At 52.6% G+C, this 18,844-nt stretch overlaps 5 non-coding genes across 5 annotated transcripts; 3 read left to right on the top strand and 2 right to left on the bottom strand.

Moving 5' to 3' along the window:
• Positions 1-9,249: 9,249 nt before the first annotated feature.
• On the bottom strand, positions 9,250-9,320 carry TRNAG-GCC. The gene has a single exon. It is a non-coding gene; the product is annotated as a tRNA-Gly (tRNA).
• A 1,444-nt stretch (positions 9,321-10,764) lies between these two features.
• TRNAL-CAG lies at positions 10,765-10,847 on the bottom strand. The gene has a single exon. It is a non-coding gene; the product is annotated as a tRNA-Leu (tRNA).
• Positions 10,848-11,365: 518 nt separating this feature from the next.
• On the top strand, positions 11,366-11,437 carry TRNAD-GUC. Its single transcript has one exon. It is a non-coding gene; the product is annotated as a tRNA-Asp (tRNA).
• A 711-nt stretch (positions 11,438-12,148) lies between these two features.
• Positions 12,149-12,220, top strand: TRNAG-UCC. The gene has a single exon. It is a non-coding gene; the product is annotated as a tRNA-Gly (tRNA).
• A 312-nt stretch (positions 12,221-12,532) lies between these two features.
• Positions 12,533-12,604, top strand: TRNAE-CUC. Its single transcript has one exon. It is a non-coding gene; the product is annotated as a tRNA-Glu (tRNA).
• Positions 12,605-18,844: the final 6,240 nt, after the last annotated feature.

Below are 18,844 nucleotides of genomic sequence, written 5' to 3'. Positions count from 1 at the left end.
AGAAATAGAATGATTCATCATGGTTTAATTTCTCTAAAATTCTAATACAATGCAATATTTGTCCTTTTTGCTTGTTTTCATAACATCTTATACAGACCCAAAGGGCTGAATCAAATGGGAGCTACATATGTTTGTAGATTATTTTAGCTTGACTCTAACTGAAATGAAATAGCTTGTCTGGCACCATATAATCAGTTAATCCAGGATGACAAGTCTACAGAATGGGACATTAAAATAGTCCAGAATGAAAGGCAATATGTTATCCAAGTTGGTCATCAATTTTTACAGTGTACAAGCATGGTTTCTGAGCTGCTGGGATAAGAATATTTGATCACGCACACAAAACTCCATTCCTCTACACAGTGAGTACTTCTGACAGAGACGTGCGGTTTGTTCCCCCGACACTGACCAATTCTCTGACACCAGCTGGGTGTCCTAAATTCAACTGGATTCTGACACTACCAACCTGGGCTTAGCACAGACAGGCTAAGGGCTCAGTCCCACAAGATGGCCATCCTCCGTTTCATATACCTATTGCAAGTCCAGGTTGTCACCTGTGGATCTGATCAACCAGTTATAAATTAAAAGTTCTCATAACTCCCTCCTCAAGTTTGAGAACTTTCTAGAATTTCTCACTGACTTCAGGGAAACAGGTTGCTTACTGGATTATGGATTTATTATTAAAGGATGCAACTCAGAAGCAGCCAGGTGGAAGAAGTACATAGGGCGAGACATGCAGGAATGGGCTTGCAGTTTGATACTCTCTCCAGGGACACCACTTTCCTAGCACCCTCCATGTGTTCACCAACTTGAAAGGCTTTCTTAGTCTCTCTAGTTAAGCTCATCTAATAAGCTTGACTGTAGCTTGATTTTTTTTATTTGAAGTATAGTTGATTTACAACATTGAATTGGTTTCTGGTATATAGCAAAGTAATTGAGTTATACATTTATATATGTACATATTCTTTCTCATATTCTTTTCCATTATGATTCATTACAGGATGTTGGGAATAGTTCCCTGTGTTATACAGTAGGAACTTGTTATTTATTTCATATGTTGTAGTTTGTATCTGCTAATCCCAAACTCCCGCTTTACCCCTTCTCCACCCCCTTTCCCCTCTGGTAGCCACGAAGTTTGTTTTCTGTGTCTGTGAGTCTACTTCTGCTTCATAAATAGGTTCATTTGTGTCATGTTTTAGGTTCCATATATAAAAGATGGGCTGCATGCTAAGGCACTTCAGTCGTGTCTGACTCTTGGCGACCCTCTGGACTGTGGCCTGCCAGGGTCCTCTGTGCATGCGATTCTCCAGGCAAGAACACTGGAGTGGATTGCCATATCTTTCTCCAGGGAATCTCCCTGACCCGGGGATCGAAGCCACGTCTCTTAAGTCTCCTACACTGGCAGGCGGGTTCTTTACCACTAGTTGCTCAGTCTGGTAAGATATATCATATGGTATTTATCTTTCTCTTTCTAACTTACTTCACTTAGCATGATAATCTCTAGGTTTGTCCATGTTGCTATCAATGGCATTATTTCATTCTTTTTAATGGCTGAGTAGTATTCCATTGTGAATACATACTGCATCTTCCAAACTCATTCAGCTGTTGATGGAGGTTTAGGTTGCTTCCATGTATTGGCTATTGTAAACAGCTGGGCATGCTTGATTATTAACTCAGTTTCTGATCCTCTCCAAAAGATGGCAGTGGGGAAATGGTAGGGGGCTGAAATGTCCAGGCTTCTAATCACAATGTTCTTTCTAATGACCAGACCCCACCCTGAAGCTATCCAGGAGCCCACCAAAAGTTGCCTCAATAGAACATAAGATGCTCCTATTATCCAGGAAATTCCAAGGAATTTAGGAGTTCTGTGGCAGGAAACAGGTCAAAGGCCAAATATTAGAACAAAAGATGCTCCCAGGAAATTAGAAAGGTTTTTAGGTGCTTTGGCCAGTAGCCTGGAATGAAGACCAGAATATATATTTCTTAATGTAACATGATATTGCAGAAACTATATGGAGTGTCTCAGACACTAGGCATAAGGAGAGTGGGAATCTTTATTTCATAAGTCTTAGCACTGTTATTAAGCCAGACAGACACCAGCCCCTTCTCCCACTTTTGGAGGAAGGGAGAAGAAGGGGTCCACGCAGACACAATTCTCAAGAGAAACAAAGAGCAAAGTCAAACACCCAGCTGCTAGGTTGATCAGCACCTGAGGGGAGGCTGTGACGGTTAAAGATGACCTTCAGGTAGTTCCAAAACACCACCCCCATTGAGAATCACTGACTGATGCTTTTGGGGGGAGTGGGGCACACCTTGCGGCCTGCAGGATCTTAGTTTGCTGAGCAGGGAACAAACCCAGGCGCTGGCAGTGAAAGGACTGAGTGCCAGCCACTGGGCCTCCAGGGAGTTCCCTGATTTACACTTTAAAAAATTAATTTTTGCACTGAAACACACACAATATTTTAGACATCTTCTAAATCTTGAAAGGTTATATTAGCACAGGCACAGCATTAACAATTATGAAACTTTCCCCCATTTTGAAACAGTTAAAATAAGAGTTCTAGGAAGTCCAGTAATTTTACCATTTTGGGTCTTTCCACTGGTGGCTGTCACCAGCTGCTTCATAGGGAAGTCCAGAACCACTCAATATACTTACCCAGCTTGCAAAATCAGGGATGTTATTCATTTGTATTTCTTATAAAATAAGAATGTATTTCTGTATAATAACTAACTGGCTAATTTTACTTGTAAGTCAATAAATAAAATGAATAAACAAATGTGATGTGGTTAATAAATTAATTAAATATTTGGGAAATCAAATCCTAATCTCTATGACAGATAATAATAATCTCTACTATGCTAATAAGGAAGGAGATGGAGTATTTAATCAAAGTTGGTTATTTCCTTCAACTGCCTGGCTCTACTCTGTGTACAACTAGCTAAAGACTTTGATGCTCTGGTCGTTCCCTCTATACTCTGGCCCCATTAGTCCCCAGGTACCACCAGCATCCAGTCCCCTACCTGTGGCAGAGTAAGAGACCAGCATAGGAGTGGGACTTGGTGGAAATGCCAGAAATACTGTTGGCTCTCCACCTCTCTCCCACCCAAACCCATTTGCCCCCTGCAGCATTGCGGCAGATGGCCATAGGCTGAAGAGGTTGCCCTGCAGTAGCCTGGGAGGAGCAGAGATTAGGTTTGGCCAAGTGGCAGGAAAATCCAACAGGATGCTCCAGTGAGATGCATGCCCTGTTCAGCTCCTGCCTGCAAAGAACAGATTGGGAAGAAACAGTCGACTTCTACCCAACAGGCAAAGGAAAAAAAAGCAATCAGTCGGGCATAGGGGCCAGCTTTCCTCCTGACTGGGAGGTGCAGCATGGTGCTCCAGAGTTCTCTGGCTGCTTTGTCAAGGTCCAGAACAATGGAAAGGTTGATGGCACAGTATCAGGAGCTTAGTAGTAATGAAGAAGAAAAATGGATAACAAAACCAAGACAGACTCTAGCTGGGAAGTTCGAGAAAGAAGTCTTAATAGCTAACGCACAGGTATATACCAGGAAACCGAACTTACCTCTTGTACCAGGATCAGGTACAAAATTATGGGGCCCAGCGCAAAATGAAAATGTGAAAAATGCTGTTAGAGGTAGTGAAACGTAACACTTTTTCCTTTTTTCCTGTGGTCTCTCTCGTGAATTGTTATGGTGTTTTTTACTTGCTATTTAATGTCTATGTAAAGAAAAATTAAGAATTTAAATAGCATGAATTTTATTTATTAACTTTATATCATGCAATGCCAATTTTATATACCGACCAAGTTCTCACTATTGTCCATTCCTTATCCTCTGCTTTATCTTGACCTAACTTTAGTCAGGCTTCTCTACTCCCAACAGGCCCTTAAACTTTAGACTGCCCCTGATGAGCATACAGAATATGTTCCTTCACCAACTTATCCTGAGAATCAGGGTAGACAGGGAGACACATTTCCTGGGAAACTGCTCTGATCCTGCCTTCTATTCACACTCCCTTGATTCCTCAACTTCCCCTTAAAAGTTTCTGCTAAGCTCTGCTTACTCCTCTCTATGAAAGAAACACCTTTTTTTCTATTTAATTTTGAGATGCTTGCAGATTTATGAGATTGGAACATTCTCCCTTTTCTCTTTGAAAAGTCTTTGCTTATCTAAGTCTGGATTTGCTGATTCATATGCTGATCACTGAGACCGCCCCCCCCCCCCCACTCCGTATTTCATAGCTCCTATGTGCACATAAACCTTTGTCTCTACTGGAATAGTGGAAATGCTGCAAAGAACTCACTCAGCTGTATTTGTTTTATTTCTTGATACACACACGTGTGTGTGCTCAGTCACTTCAGTCATGTCTGACTCTTCGTGACCCTATGACTATATCCCCCCAGGCTCCTCTGTCCATGGGATTCATCAGGCAGGAATACTAGAGTGGGTTGCCATTTCCTTTTCCATGGGGTCTTCCTGACACAGGGATTGAATCCATGTCTCTTAAGTCTCATGTATTGGCAGGTGGGTTCTTTACCACTAGTGCCACCTGAGAAGTCCTGATACACACATACTACCAACATTTTCCTTGGCTTGCTGAGAAGTAAGGACTGAAAGGAAAAGGAGCTATGAGTTGTTCTATCTTTTTCTTTCTGTCATTGTTTTCAGCAGAGTTCAGTTCAGTTAAGTTGCTCAGTCATATCCGACTCTCTGTGAACCCATGAACCGTGGCACACCAGGCCTCCCTGTCCACCACCAACTCCCGGAGTTTACCCAAACTCATGTCCATTGAGTTGGTGATGCCATCCAACCATCTCATCCTCTGTCGTCCCCTTCTCCTCCCACCCACAATCTTTCCCAGCATCAGGGTCTTTTCAAATGAGTCAGTTCTTCACCTGAGGTGGCCAAAATATTGGAGTTTCAGCTTCAGCATCTGTCTTTCCAATGAACACCCAGGACTGATCTCCTTTAGGATGGACTGGTTGGATCTCCTTCCAGTCCAAGGGACTCCAAAGAGTCTTCTCCAACACCACAGTTTAAAAGCATCAATTCTTCGGTGCTCAGCTTTCTTTATAGTCCAACTCTCACATCCATACATGACCACTGGAAAAACCATAGCCTTGACTAGATGGACCTTTGTTGGCAAAGTAATGTCTCTGCTTTTTAATATGCTGTCTAGGTTGGTTATAACTTTCCTTCCAAGGAATAAGTGCCTTTTAATTTCATGGCTGTAGTCACCATCTGCAGTAATTTTGGAGCCCCCCAAAAATAGAGTCAGCCACTGTTTCCCCATCTATTTGCCATGAAGTGATGGGACCGGATGCCATGATCTTAGTTTTCTGAATGTTGAGCTTTAAGGGAAGTGATATCAGAAAAGTTATGATAGGATTCCCTGGTCATTTGTTTTTCTTAGTATGTCACTGCTTTTTTGCATTTGAAGCAAGTTCTGCTTTGAAGGGCAAATGTGGCCTCTGGGCCAAGCAGGTCAGCTTATTCAGTCATAGAAGCAATGTACCTACCTTATATTATTCATCTTAGGTCTTCGAACTCTCACTGCCTAGTGGGTCCGTCCGGAATTCTGTGTTCATCAAGCAAAGTAAATGCTATTAACATATACAGATTGTGACAAGGCAGGTGATAAGAATGTTGCTGATATCTGCTCATTGAGCAGGTTCCACTGTTCCATTGGACTCCAGTTATAAAATGCCCATTCAAAGATAGAATTATTTAAAATTTCAGGGCCGCAAGATGGGCCGGCCACTCGAGCAGGGCCTCTGCAGAAGCATGGAGGCGGTGGCGACGCCGTGCCAGGCACCCGTGTGAGGCTGGGACAGGTCTGCGGTCGGGGTGGGCGGGTGGCAGGGGTGGGTCTGCGGAGCTGGAGGCAGGCCCGCACTGGTGAACGCCAGGGCAGGGCAGGGCGTGTGAGGGATGGCCCGGGGCTGCAGGGGGACGGTGGCGGGTAGATGGGGCCGAGCCTGGGGTCTGGCGGGAGAGGCAGAGGGCAGGCGGTGACCCTGAGGGGGCTGTGGCGTGAGGGAGGTGGTGGGAGAGCACGCCGTGTGGGCGGGCTGGCGCGCGGTGCCGCAGGTTGCTCAGGCTCGGCGGTGGGCTGGGGCTCCGGGCGCTGGCTAGGACGCTGGCAAGCGAGCCACAGAAACGGAGTGCCAGACGGGGGCCAGACCCGGTCGGAACAGCGTGGGCCCACCGTCCCGCCCCAGAGACCCAAGTCCCCACTCACCAGGACCAGATGTCCAGTCTCGGGTGTGCCATTGCTGGGGGCTCAGGGTGGGATGGTGGGTGGTGGTTGGCAGCGGGGATGCCTGGGGCTTCATGAGGACCAAAGAGAGCTCCCATCTGACCGAGCACACCCCGTCCTGGGTGCACACCCGCAGAGAACAAACCTCGGAGAGGTCTAAAGGTCCATACTCGCCGTGCACACTGCAGCACTATTTGCCATAGCCACGACACGGAAGAAACCCCAGTGCCCGTCCTCGAACGGCGGGCCCGAGAAGATGTGGCATAGATGTCCCAAGGAACGATCACTCGGTCCTAAAGAGAAAAGGAAAGGATTGCCATTTGTCACAAGCAATGATGGACCTAGAGACTCTTAGACTTGGTGAAGAATGTCAGACCGAGTTGGACAAAAGCATGTGGAACGTGTAAAAGAATACAAAACGAACCTATTTGCCGAAGAGAGACCGGCTCACGCAGAAAACCGCCTCGGTGTAACGCAGGCGGAAGGGCAGCGGTGGAGGGATGACTCTGGAGCTGCAACGAACAGATACGCAGGACCGCCTATGATGGGAGACGCACCAAGGTTGTCCAGTTCAACACAGGCAATAAGAGTCAGTACCCTGTAATAACCTCAAGTGGAAAAGAGTCTGAAAACATACATGAAATCTGAAATCTGTACCTGGGAAACAGAATCACGTTGCAGTCCATCGGAAAGGAGCCCAATGTTGGAAATCCACTCTACTTCCACAACAACCGCTACTATGACTTTGGAGTAAGCTTTCAAAAGGACACTGAATACCATAGGTAACTGAGTAAGCGGGAGACAGGCGAGCGGGGTCCATATCCGTGAAAGGCTCAACTCTTCATTCAGAAAGGCACATGCAAACCCCACGGTCGTGGCAGCACCGTTTGCCGTAGCCAAGACGGGGAGAAACCCCTAGTGCCCATCCCCAGCGGCTCACCCACGAAGATGCGCTGTCAGAGACAGGGAGAGAACAGGATGTCACTGAGCCGTCCACAAGAGTCACATAGTGTCACTGGCAGCAACAGCGGCCGGAGCTGCAGAATATGCCCCTCGGTGAGGGGAGTCGAACAGACAAGGTCACAGATGGGTGGAATCGAAAGTGTTGTACAAATTCATCCCTGTGCCAAGCAGCGACAGCCCCCGAGACACAGGAAAGCCGCTTCGGGCTTCCCAAGGGCAAAGTCAGGGACGGAGGGATGAATGAAGAGCCGGGCTCGACGGATATACCGTACTCGTGCTGAGTAGAAAGGAGACGACCAGCAAAGACACACCGGATACCACAGGGAATAGGATGCAATCGCCTGTCACCCCCTGTAATGGAAAGCGATCTGAAAACATCATCCTACACACACAGGACGGAATCACGACGCTGTCCAGCGGAAACGGACAGCAGGGTGTAGACCAGCTACACTTCCAGAACAACATCTACTGCTCCCTGGAAGTCAATCAGTCGAGGATCAGTCCAGCAATAGGAAAAAGAAGAGCTTACGCTGTGATCCAGCAAACCCAATCGCGGGTACCCATCGGGAAAAGACATCACCCCTGCTGGGAGGAGATGCAGGCATCCCCCAGGGTCATCGCAGCCCTCTGTGCCAGAGCCGAGACATGGGGAACGCCCAAGTGCCCGGCGGCACGTGGCCGGCACGAGAAGAAGAGGTATATGTGTACCGTGGAATATGACGCGGCCGTCAAGGAGGAGCGGCCATCGCCACGGGCCGCGACGCTGGACGGACCCACAGAAGGGTCCACTGAGTGAAGTGAGTCGGGTGCAGAGGGACAAAGCTCTGTGGACTCTGCCAACGAATGCAAATGAATCTATGTGCAAAAGGGAAAACGACCTTCAGACATAGAAAACGTCCATAGGGCTACCCAAGGGGAAAGGCAGCGGACGGACGAAGTTGGAGGCGGATCAAGAGAGAGGAACTAGTATACCTACAGGAGATAAGCAACAAAGCTTTCCTCCGTAGCATGAGATCTGTATTCGTATCTCGCCTCAACCTACACTGGAAAATCACCTGGAAAAGAACAGGGGACTGAATCACTGTGCCGTGCACCTGAGACTAACCCGGGAAAGGAAATCAGTTCTACTGGCGTTGGAAGAAGCAGAAAAAGGAAGAGCCCAAGGGTTGGGGTTGGGGTTGGGGTTGGGGGGAGACGGGCCAGTGGGACAAAGGCAGAGGCGGGTTCCTTGACAAGAGTAGGATTTGGGATGGCTCATGGAGGAACCGGGCGCGCGCGTGGGCGGGAGGGGGGCAGTGGAGATGGGGGAGGTGGGGAGCAGGGGTGGGGGTGGGTGGGATGGGTGCGTTTGGGGGAGCAGGGGGATGGTGAGGGTGCAGGCTGAGGTGGTGTTACTGGCGGAGCAGGGCTGATGCTGAGGTGAGGCGGGCAAGAGGGTTTCAGGGGAGGGGGTGGTGTGTGAGGTGGTGAGGGCGTTGCTGTTGGAAACCGATCTGGGCCCAGGGCCGGGAGCGGGTGGACTTCTGAGGAACTCCTCCTGCAAGCTGATGCTCCAGGGACCCTCCAGGGAAAAGGGAGGTATCCTTGCCAGATGTGGCAACTTCCTTGCTCCTGGCTGTGCAAACGGAGGGTGATTGATTCTCGGAGTGTGGCGAGAGTGAGCCAGGGAGCTTGGAGACAGACGTTGGGAAGGGTGAAGAGGTGGGGCCGGCGGCTGCCAGAGGTGGGGTGTGCCTTCCAGCGCAATCCGTGAGCCACCGGCTGGGTCCGGGTGAGGAAGCCAGCAACCACAAGGGAGGTGTCTGGGCACACGGGCGGCTGAGCCCGCAGGGCTTGGGGCCACAGCGGCTTGGCAGCAGGGCCGTGTGTGGGGGCGGGGGGGGTCGTGGGCAGCTGCGTGGGAGAGGCAGCGGGCGGCAGGTAGCAGCCAGCGGTTGCAGGAGCGCTCCCTTGAGCGCCTTGGAGCGGGCAGACCTAGCTCGGCTCTGGCACTGCAGTGCGGGACCAAAAGGGGACGCTGGGGTTGCATGGGCCGGGAATCGAACCCGGGCCTCCCGCGTGGCAGGCGAGAATTCTACCACTGAACCACCCATGCACCGGTGGCCGCCGCCGCCCGACGCCGCCCCAGAGGCGCTGGCCAACACCCGCCCGTCACTGCTCACCGCTCGCCCAGTGGGCATCTGTCTGCTCCATCCGAGCAGGAGACGACGGGCGGCCGACCTCAAAGCCAGGGTCCGGGCACGTGCAGGACCCCAGGGCGCGGCGCTCTCGGAGGGACCCCGGGGCGGCGGGCCGCCGGCCCACTCGGCCGGTCGCGCGCCTTCTGCGCCGACCACGGCCGTCGCGACGCTGTCGGTGTCGCCCGAGGGGGCCAGGAGCCGACGCCGTCTGCGTGGGCAGGCGCTGCGTGGTCGCCGCGGCCGCGCGCCGACGTTCCTCTCAGCGACCTGCCGGGTCCCGACCCAAAACCCCTCTGGCGGGCTGGCTTTCCGGCAGGGGCGGGATGGAGCGTGCCATTGCGGGCGGGGGCCGGGACCCCGGGCTCGGCCTGTGCTGGGTGCTCGCGAGCGCGGGGGCGCGACTCCCCGGGGCGCCCCCGCCGCCGCCCCGAGCGGCGCTCAGGCCCCAGGACCCAAAGGCGTTGTGAGCCTGGCTCCTGCGCTCTGGCCGACGGCGCTCACGGGCGCTCCGCTCTGGCAGGGGGGGTGGTGGTGGTGGTGAGGAGGGGCCCTTGGGCAGAGCGGCTCCTGGCTCGGGGACTGCCGGCTGAGGCAGGGAGCACGCCAGGCCGCGCTTGGCTCCGGCCCGGGCGGCGGCTTCCCCCCCCCCTCCCCCCGGGAACGGGCGCGGTGGCGCCGAGGGCCGGGGCGCGGGCTGGGCGCCTGTGGCTGGGCTGGACGGGCACGCAGGGCTTCCGCTCCCACCCCAGCCGAGCGCCCTTCCCGGGACGGGTTCGTGCACGGAAGGCCGGTGTTCGCCGGCCCGCAGCAAGGGTGCGTGGCGCGCGTCCCGGGCGGGAGGCAGGCAGGTGTGGCCCGGCCGAGGCCGCAAGGCGGAGAAGCGTGGAGGGCACGCAGCAGCCCCCTGGCGGGCAAGGCGGGGGGGCTCGGCCGCCTGGGTGTGGCTGGGTGGCGCAGGCGGGCCGGCGGCGCGGGCGCGGACGACAGGGTGCCGGGCGGGGGGGGAGCGGCCGGGGGCGGACGTGGAAGCAAGGCTGCGAGAGCGAGTTGGCCGTTCAGCAGGCAGAAGTCGCGGCGCCCGCGAAGCGAGGAGGGCTCGCCACCCGGCGCGGGGCCGCGTGCGTCGGCGCCGACGGGGGTGGGGCGGGGTGGGGCCTTGCGAGGGGGAGGGTGGGCGAGGGTGCGCGAGGCGCAGGCGGGGAGGCCGGAAAAGCAGCAGCTGCAGCCGCAGACACCTGGGGAGGAAAGCTGCGCTGAGAAGGACTGAAGGTTCCTGGTGGCGGGGGGCGGGCGTGTGTGGAGAAAGGCTGTGGCGCGGGGAGGACGGGTGCGTTTGTCCGGCGGGCCAAAAGGCTGGCTTGTCAGGAGTGGGATTCGAACCCACGCCTCCAGGGGAGACTGCGACCTGAACGCAGCGCCTTAGACCGCTCGGCCATCCTGACGGCGGGCCTGGGCGGGCGCGTGGCCGCTCGCCTGGCTGAGACCCGACGCGGCGCGAGCCCCGGCGCCCGTGGCGGGCCGCGCGGTGCGCCGCGCCGCGCCAGGCAGGCAGGCGGCCGTCTGGCGTGGGTGAGCGACGGGGCCGGCCGAGGCGCCTGGCTGCGCCGCCGGTCGCGCCCCGGACCCAGCCCGGCCCTTGGCGGGCCGTCCCCTCCTCCCCCGCGCCCCTGCTCGCCAGACGCGGGCCGGCGCGCGCCCACCGTGTCCTCGCAGCCTCGCTCGCCTTCTCGGACCCCCTTCTCCCGGCGGAATGGCCGCGTTGGAGGCAAGAGGCGGCGCGCACGAGGAGTGTCCAGTGCCCCGGGGGGTCCGGGTCCGTGTCGGGGTCGCGGGCCGCCTCTGTGACCGAGGCGGTTGGTTTGGTGGGCGGTCGGGTCGGGGCCCGTGGTGGGCACGGGGGAGGCGTGGGCAGGCAGCCCGAGAGCCCGAGAGGGGCCGGGCGGCAGGGCGGTCGCCGCCGTCCTCGTTAGTATAGTGGTGAGTATCCCCGCCTGTCACGCGGGAGACCGGGGTTCGATTCCCCGACGGGGAGGCAACACAGCCTTTTTGGTGGCCGCGGTGGCTCTCTGTCCTGCCGCCTGGCCCCCAAGGGCCCTTCGTCTCCTCCGTCCGCCTTTGGACCAGGCGCCTGGCCACCGCCGACCGCCTCTACCGGTGCAGCCCTCCAGCCTGAGCCCTCTGTCGTCGCCGGGCGCTCGGTCGCCACGGCGGAGCCACGGCCTCCTTGGCCACCCCACGGCCTTGCCCGACCATAGCCGGATCTTGCGGCCCGCCCGCCCACAGGGGCTGCCTCAGTGGGCTCCTAGGCTCGCGACCGGCGCGGCGCGGCAGAGCGCCGTGACGCCTGCAGGCGGCTGGCTCCCGTGTCCCCCTGTCGTCGTGGGAAGTGGCCTCGCCCAGCGCACGGGGGAGAAGGGCTTTGGCCAGCTGGCTGCTGGAAGCCGCGTGCCCCGCGTTGCCCCCCGGGGGTGAGGGCGGAGGCGTTCGCGGGCCGCGGCGGGGAGCGAACGGCCGGGGGGCCGCAAGGCCGCGGGAGCGCCGCCCCGGGGCGGTGGGGCCGGTGGACCCCGGCCGCTGCGTAGAGCTGGCGCGGATGGCGTTGCTGGTGGGCTGCTGGTGGCGCCGGCGGCGGCGCAGAGCCTCCCGCTGACGGGGCGTCGGGGCAGGGATGCGGCGGCGGCTGCGGCGAGAGTGTGCTGGGGCGAGCCCGGGGCCGGCGTCTGGCGGCGGCCCGGGCTGAGCAGCGTTGGTGGTATAGTGGTGAGCATAGCTGCCTTCCAAGCAGTTGACCCGGGTTCGATTCCCGGCCAACGCAGCGGGCCGATCTTTTGCTGAGCTCCGCCGCCCTCCCGGCAGGGGCGTTCGGGGCAGAGAGAGCTGGGAGCAGGGAGCCAGGCAGCTGGCGCGCGGCTTTTGGCGTGTGTGCGAGAAGCCGGTGGCGCGCGCAGTGTTTTGAGGCTGCTGAGAGCAAGACGGCCCGCCAGGGCAGGCGGACTGACAGGGCCGGCGGGCGGCTGGACTTGCCTTGCCAAGGCCGAGTGTGGGCACCACGGTGGCGCGCGCGGGCGGGCGGGCGGCCCGGAGGCGCTGGGTTCGGCAGGAGCAGGCGAGGGCCGACCCCCGACGCTCCCTGGTGGTCTAGTGGTTAGGATTCGGCGCTCTCACCGCCGCGGCCCGGGTTCGATTCCCGGTCAGGGAAGCCTTTCTTCTTCCCCTCCGCCCGCCACCTGCCGATCTCCTCGCCGGCGACCCCACCACCCTTTTAGCCTACGCTTGCTCAGCGCTGCCACAGAGGCCCCGGGACCCTGCACCTCCAGCCCAAGCACGATTCAGGCCAGCCCCGCCGTGCCCCGGGGCAAACCTTTTGGCCGCAGTGGCCACCTCGCGCCGCTTCCACCACGACCCGCCTGAGGCCTCCCAGCCCCAGCCCCCGCCCCCTCCCTCCTGAGGGGCGGCGGCTGCTGCCCCTGGTGGCGGCCGCCATGCTCCTGGGCTTGTGCTGGTTCTCCTGCTGTCAGTGGTGGTGGGGAGGAGGTTGGTTTGGTAGGGCAATTGGTGGTTGTGTGTGGGTAGGGGCATGGGCTTTGGTGGTGCAGTTAGAAATCCATTTTTGATGAAGGACAAAAGATGAATAGAGATTAGAGTTTTCCAGGAGCTTTTGAACTTCTTTTGAACTCTTAATTTGATTGCATGATACTCCCACTCATTTTGGTGTTTTTCCCCTGATGTCACAACTTCCCTAATCCTCGTTATGCAAATTAGTGTGATTTTCGGGGTGTGATAGTGACTCAGACAGTTGGATAGTTGGTGGTAATTGATGATGTTTCTGGTGTTGTTCTTAAATCTTATACAGTTAACAAAATTGAATTTGCCAGCAATGCATGAATGTGTCTGATATCACCTCCACAGTGACTACTACCTCCTTTTACTTTGGACGCTGAAGCATAGGTGCTCCCATTTTGACTCTTTAATGCACTACACTCATCAACCGTGAAAATAGATGTAGAACGTATGTTTAATAAACCACAACACCGACTGCTGTGATCAATAAAATTTAAGTTAGGTTATGATTAAAGTTCCTTTAAACTAGATAGGTGATCTCATTTCAAAGGCATAGTAAGAGAAATACTGGTTGATTTCATTCTTGGGAGCATAAATACCCTGCGGGAACTATAAGATGAAAGCGCTCTGTTCACCCATACTTATTTATTCATGGCCAAATATCAAACCAATGCAATGTAGAACAGTCTCTCAGGGTTGCAGTTCCCTAGGCCTCAAAAGGGAAATTTCCAAGCAATGTTCAACTATATTCAAAGCCAATGCAATAAAGGAAAACACCCTTGTTGGGGCTCAAAGGCAATAGATGTCTCAATCAGCCAATCCTAGTACTGATACACATAGACCTACTTAACAACAACAAATATGTTTCCACCAACAAAAGATCAGACAAGTTGTAGTCCCGAAATTCCACTTCCAGTGCCAGATGGAGACTTCCAGATTGACCTGGCTCCCGAAAGAGAATGAATCTAGAGTGTCTCATAATCAGTCCTGAATGGTTCAGTCCGTGAAAGGGAAGTGAGCCCAGATGGTGCAGGTAGAATTTTCCCATCCTGCACAATCCAGGGAGGCTCTTCCCAGTACAATACACACACAAAAACACCAACAACTAACAAGGTTTGGTCACACAGACAGAAGATCAGAAGAGGTATAGTCCAAAGTTTTACTCCCACTCCCAGATGGAAGTCTCCAAACAGATTGGCCCAGCTCTTGAAAGAAAGATCCAGAGTGGCTTGCAATGATCCTGCTCTTGGGTGCCCTCAGCCTGCAATGTCTTGGAGCAAGGCTTGGGCTTCCAGCCAAAGACTGAGCTGAGTCATAGCAGTGAAAGTAGCAGATCCTAGGCACTAGACCAGTGGTCAGTGACAAGGGCCCTGGCCCTTTGGCTTTGCAGAAAAGAATTTCCACAAAGATGGAAATTAGTGAAGCAAGTAAAGTATTTGTTAGGAGGAAAAAGAGTATACAGTACATGTGGATAGACACACAGGCAGGCTCAGGGAGAGAGTTGCTGAGTAGCATCCTTATGGTAGTTTGAATTATTTTTATGGGGTATATCTTCCATGTTTCTTTTGGCCAGTCATTTTGATATGCCTGGTTCACAGTCTGTATTTGGTATATCTCAGGTTCCTCCCATATGTGTATAAGCATTTCTTGGCCAAGATGGAGTTTACCAAAGAGGCATCTGAGTAGCCTGGCTTTAATTAGCATCACTCCCCTTTGACCTCCAAGGAAACTCTCTGCACTTGTGTGGTCAAGGAGGTATCCTGACTTTGGGAATGAGAAACATGTGGTCTGAGCAGGGCTCAGTCTCCTTGCCTTAATTGCTCTGCTATTCTTGCCTTGGAGTTTCTGTCAATTGAGAATGAATCTCTGAATGCTTTACCTGGGGGTGGGAGGGTGGTGGGTGGTGGTGGGAGAATATACCTCCTGCCTGAAGCCCAGAATGGCTCACAATGAGCCCAAAGTGGCTAAGTTCCTGCAAGGTAATGAGCCTGGATAGAATAGAGAGAGAAAATTTCAGCCTGCACAAACTGGAACAAATCACCCCCAAGTGATGCAGAATGTGGATTGTAGCTCAGGACGTTTCTTGGCTCCAAAAAGCCTCATGATGGGGTGGCTGGGGCCTGTCAGGAAGAGCCCCTGTATCTTCCCCAGAGCAAAATGAGCTCCAGCAGCTGCTAGAGGCTCAAGAGGCTGCTCCTGGCTGGAGTCAGCCTGCCATGGACACAGACTCCCGACTGGCTCACCAAACTCAACTCTGTGTGCCTAACAGTAAGGCCAAACAAATGGAAACATCAGAGTTTGGAGCAGAGAAAATTTTATTGCAGGGCCAAGCAAGGAGATTGAGTGGCTTGTGCTCAGAAAAAGAGGAACTCTCTGATAGTTTTGGGGGAGAATTTTTATGGGCAAAATTTAGAGTGAGGGCTGCAGGGTGTGACTTCTAATTGCGTGATAGTGAGGAAACAGGGTGGTATTCCAGAAATCAAGGGTTCAATCTGAAGTTACCATCCTTTACCTGAGTGAGGACCTTAGTTTCTACAAAACTGAAAGGTATTGTTATGTATAATCCTTCAGGAGGAAGCAGGACCTTGCTCAGTAGATGCCTTGACTTGACTTCTTGACTGCTTCTCCTTTGTTTCTGCATTCCCTCACTTCCCTGATTAGGAAGTGTTTCAATTTGCTCTTTAGAAATCAGTGAACGTGTAGGAGGCTGACGCCTTTTTTTCTGAAAACAAGAAAGGGAAGCAGAAAAAAAAAAAAATATCTGCACCCCAGGGGGCCCCACAGGGTCTTGTTCATTTCAGTTTTCTTTTAGAAACACCTTGTAATTTGTTCTTTCTTTAGTCTTTTCTCAGCTGTGATGGGAAAGAGAGATATGTTTTTGTTTTATACAGAAGGAAAAATAGTTTTCCCTCTATTCTTCTAGGGTCTTGGCTGAGATGACCCTCCTCAGTCTGCCCTATAGTAAAGCATTAATGGAGGACTTCTCTGGTGGTCGGTTTGTCAAGAACATGCCTGCCAATGTAGGGGACACAGGTTCAATCCCTGGTCCAGGAAGATGCTACATACTTTGGGTCAACTAAGCTTGTATGCCACAACTACTGAGCCCATGCATTGACATTACTGAAGGCTGTGCACTCTGGAGCTTCTGCTCTGCTACAGGAGGAGCCATGCCAATGAGAAGCAGGTGCACTGCAACTAGAGAGTTAGCCCCTGCTAACCACAACTAGGGAAAGCCAACACACAGTGGTGAAGACCCAGTGCAGCCAACATTAACTTTATATAGGAGGTTATGTGTATTATTAAAGTTGTTTGTTTTCCCCCATCATTTTTTTTTTTTAGAATTCATTTTTGGTTGTACTGGATCTTCATTGCTGTATGTGGGCTTTCTCTAGTTGGGGTGAGTGGGGGTAATTCTAGTTGCAGTTCATGGGCTTCTCAAACTCAGGGAGATGGTGAGGGACAGGGAGGCTTGATGCGCTGCAGTGTGCGGGGTCTCAAACAGACTCGACTGGGCGACTGGACAGCAACAACAGCACACCTCCTGTATATATGAGAGACTCCCAGGAAAGCTGCATGGCTCCCTGAAATGGCTCAAGTCATTATCTTAAATACTGTATTCTGCTAAAGACAGAAGAAAGATTTTGAAAGTGGGGGAGTGAATTATGGCAAATTGTTAGGAAAAGTGCATTAAAGGGTAAGACTGTTATGCAGGTTTTAGTCTGTGCCTTCCCCAGAGATAATAATTTCTTATGATTTAGGGTGATTCTTCTCTTCCTGGTATACATAGTGATATATCTGTGCCAATGGGGATTTCCCTTCTAAATGTAAGTTTCCCTTACGCAGAGAAAGTTCTGCTTAGTTTTCAGAGCTTTTCTAGTTTATTTTTATATTTTTAAAAAATAAGCAGCTCAAGACAATCCTTATGACAGTGATGCATATTTTGGGGTGGTATATTCTGCTTCCCTTTTCAACCAGAAACAAAGAGACACTGAGGTCAGAGAGCTAATTCTTAGGTAGGTCAATAAGGAAACCAGGGCCCTCAGGGAGGAGGAAGGGACAGACTTTTTTTTCTCTACATTCCTTCATCTTAGTCACATAAAATGTTTTTTTTTCTTAAGCTCTGAGTTGTTATGACAACAATCTATTTTGCCTTGAACTAATTTTGTTTAAGCCGAGAGCTAGTGATTACACAACAAAACATCTTGCTCAAGGTATGTTTTCCCTTAGCTCTGTACTAATGGTTATGTAACAACAATGTATCTTGCTTGAGGATATGTTTCTCCTTCACAGATACCTTCTGACTAATCCTGTTATCTTAAGATGTATGTTGTGGGAGTGGGTCTGTTAAGACCTTTACAAACATGAGACATCCTTTTGATCTATTGCTAGTAACCAATTGAAAAAGGGCAAGGGCACTGTCTGCCCTCTTTTGATGCCTATGTCAGAAGCTTTCTCTATCCCCTTTTCACCGTCATAAATCTTTTGCTGCATGAAACTCTGAGTAACCAAAGCTGCATCTTTGGTCCTGAAGCTAAATTCTCTCCTTTTGAGGTCGTAAATCTGACCTTGTTCACCATAAGCTATCACTAGGCTTTTCTAAAATAATACTTAAGCTATAGCCAATCAAATAATTTCCTTGCTTTGCTTCCATCTTTTCTCTAAAATAGTCTTTCTCCAAGTTCCTATTTGTGGACCACTCAATCACTTCTGTGGAGCCCTATACCAAAGTCATAGTTGTGGAGCCCTGAACCAAGGTCACAGGACAAAAATCTCTGGAATTGACCAAGCCCCATAGGAACTGTTGCCACGAGCCTTCGGATCTAAACCAGTCAGTTTCCTGACTCCGTATTGGGTAAAATACCCACCCTGTTACCCATCCTACAGCATCCTGCGTGCATGCATGCTCAGTCACTTCAGCTGTGTCTGAGTCTTTGCAACCCTGTGGACTGCAGCCTGAAAGGCTCCTCTGTTCATAGGATTCTCCAGAATGGAGAATACTGGAGTCAGTTGCTGTTCCCTCCTCCAGGGGATCTTCCTGACCCAGAGGTCAAACCTAGGTCTGCATTGCAGGCAGATTCTTTTTACTACTAATCCACTGGGGAAGCCCATAGCACCCTAACCAGTTACCTAATGCCACCATTCCAATAGGAATTTTCTCTGTCTTAAGGCTATAAAAATTGGCTACTAGCCTGCAAAAGGTTCAGATTTCCCTTGCAGTTCTAACAGTGTCTCCCACTGGAATAAACTTTATTCTCCTCTCATTCTGCCTTATGTTTGGAAATTCTTTTCCAACCCATGCACAGACCATGCTATTTTGGTGGCCTATATGGGGATTTGGGGTCTCTTCCCTCACCTGTTCTTTCTCAGAGGAGCCCTCTGCGAGCAGGCAAGAGCCTGTGGCAGCAACTGAGGAACTCTGGCCAGGGTCACTCTCTGGTCTGTTGCCAAGGCCCCACTGCTGACTGTGCCCCAGTAGCTACCACCCAAATGGGTGAGGGTCTCACTTTTTGACTTCTTTCCAAATGATGACTAGGGCAATCAATATTGTGCAGGCACGGGTCAGACACTTAAGAGACACTAGGGTGTCTGCCACTTGAAAGTTCCCTTGAAGGATAAGGGAGTTATGGGATGGACCAGACCACAAGGGCATCCACCCTCAAAAAGACAACTTGCGTGCTCCATGTCAGGCACATATTACTTCGAGCAAAGCAGAGCCCATCGTCCCCTGGCCACTGCCTCCCCAACAGGATTGTAAGGTGGAATCGTCAGCCTGTCTTCCCTATCATGTTCACTTCTTTTTCTTTCCATCTGGGTTGATTTAAGGTGAAGAAGGAATTCATAGGGCCTGGACTCCATCTCAGGCCTGTCTGTGCTGATC

This window comes from Cervus canadensis, chromosome 2 (genome assembly GCF_019320065.1).
Source record: "Cervus canadensis isolate Bull #8, Minnesota chromosome 2, ASM1932006v1, whole genome shotgun sequence".
NCBI classification, from domain to species: domain Eukaryota; kingdom Metazoa; phylum Chordata; class Mammalia; order Artiodactyla; family Cervidae; genus Cervus; species Cervus canadensis.
The sequence above is the reverse complement of the archived record's forward strand: the minus strand, read 5'-3'. Positions and strand labels throughout refer to the sequence as shown.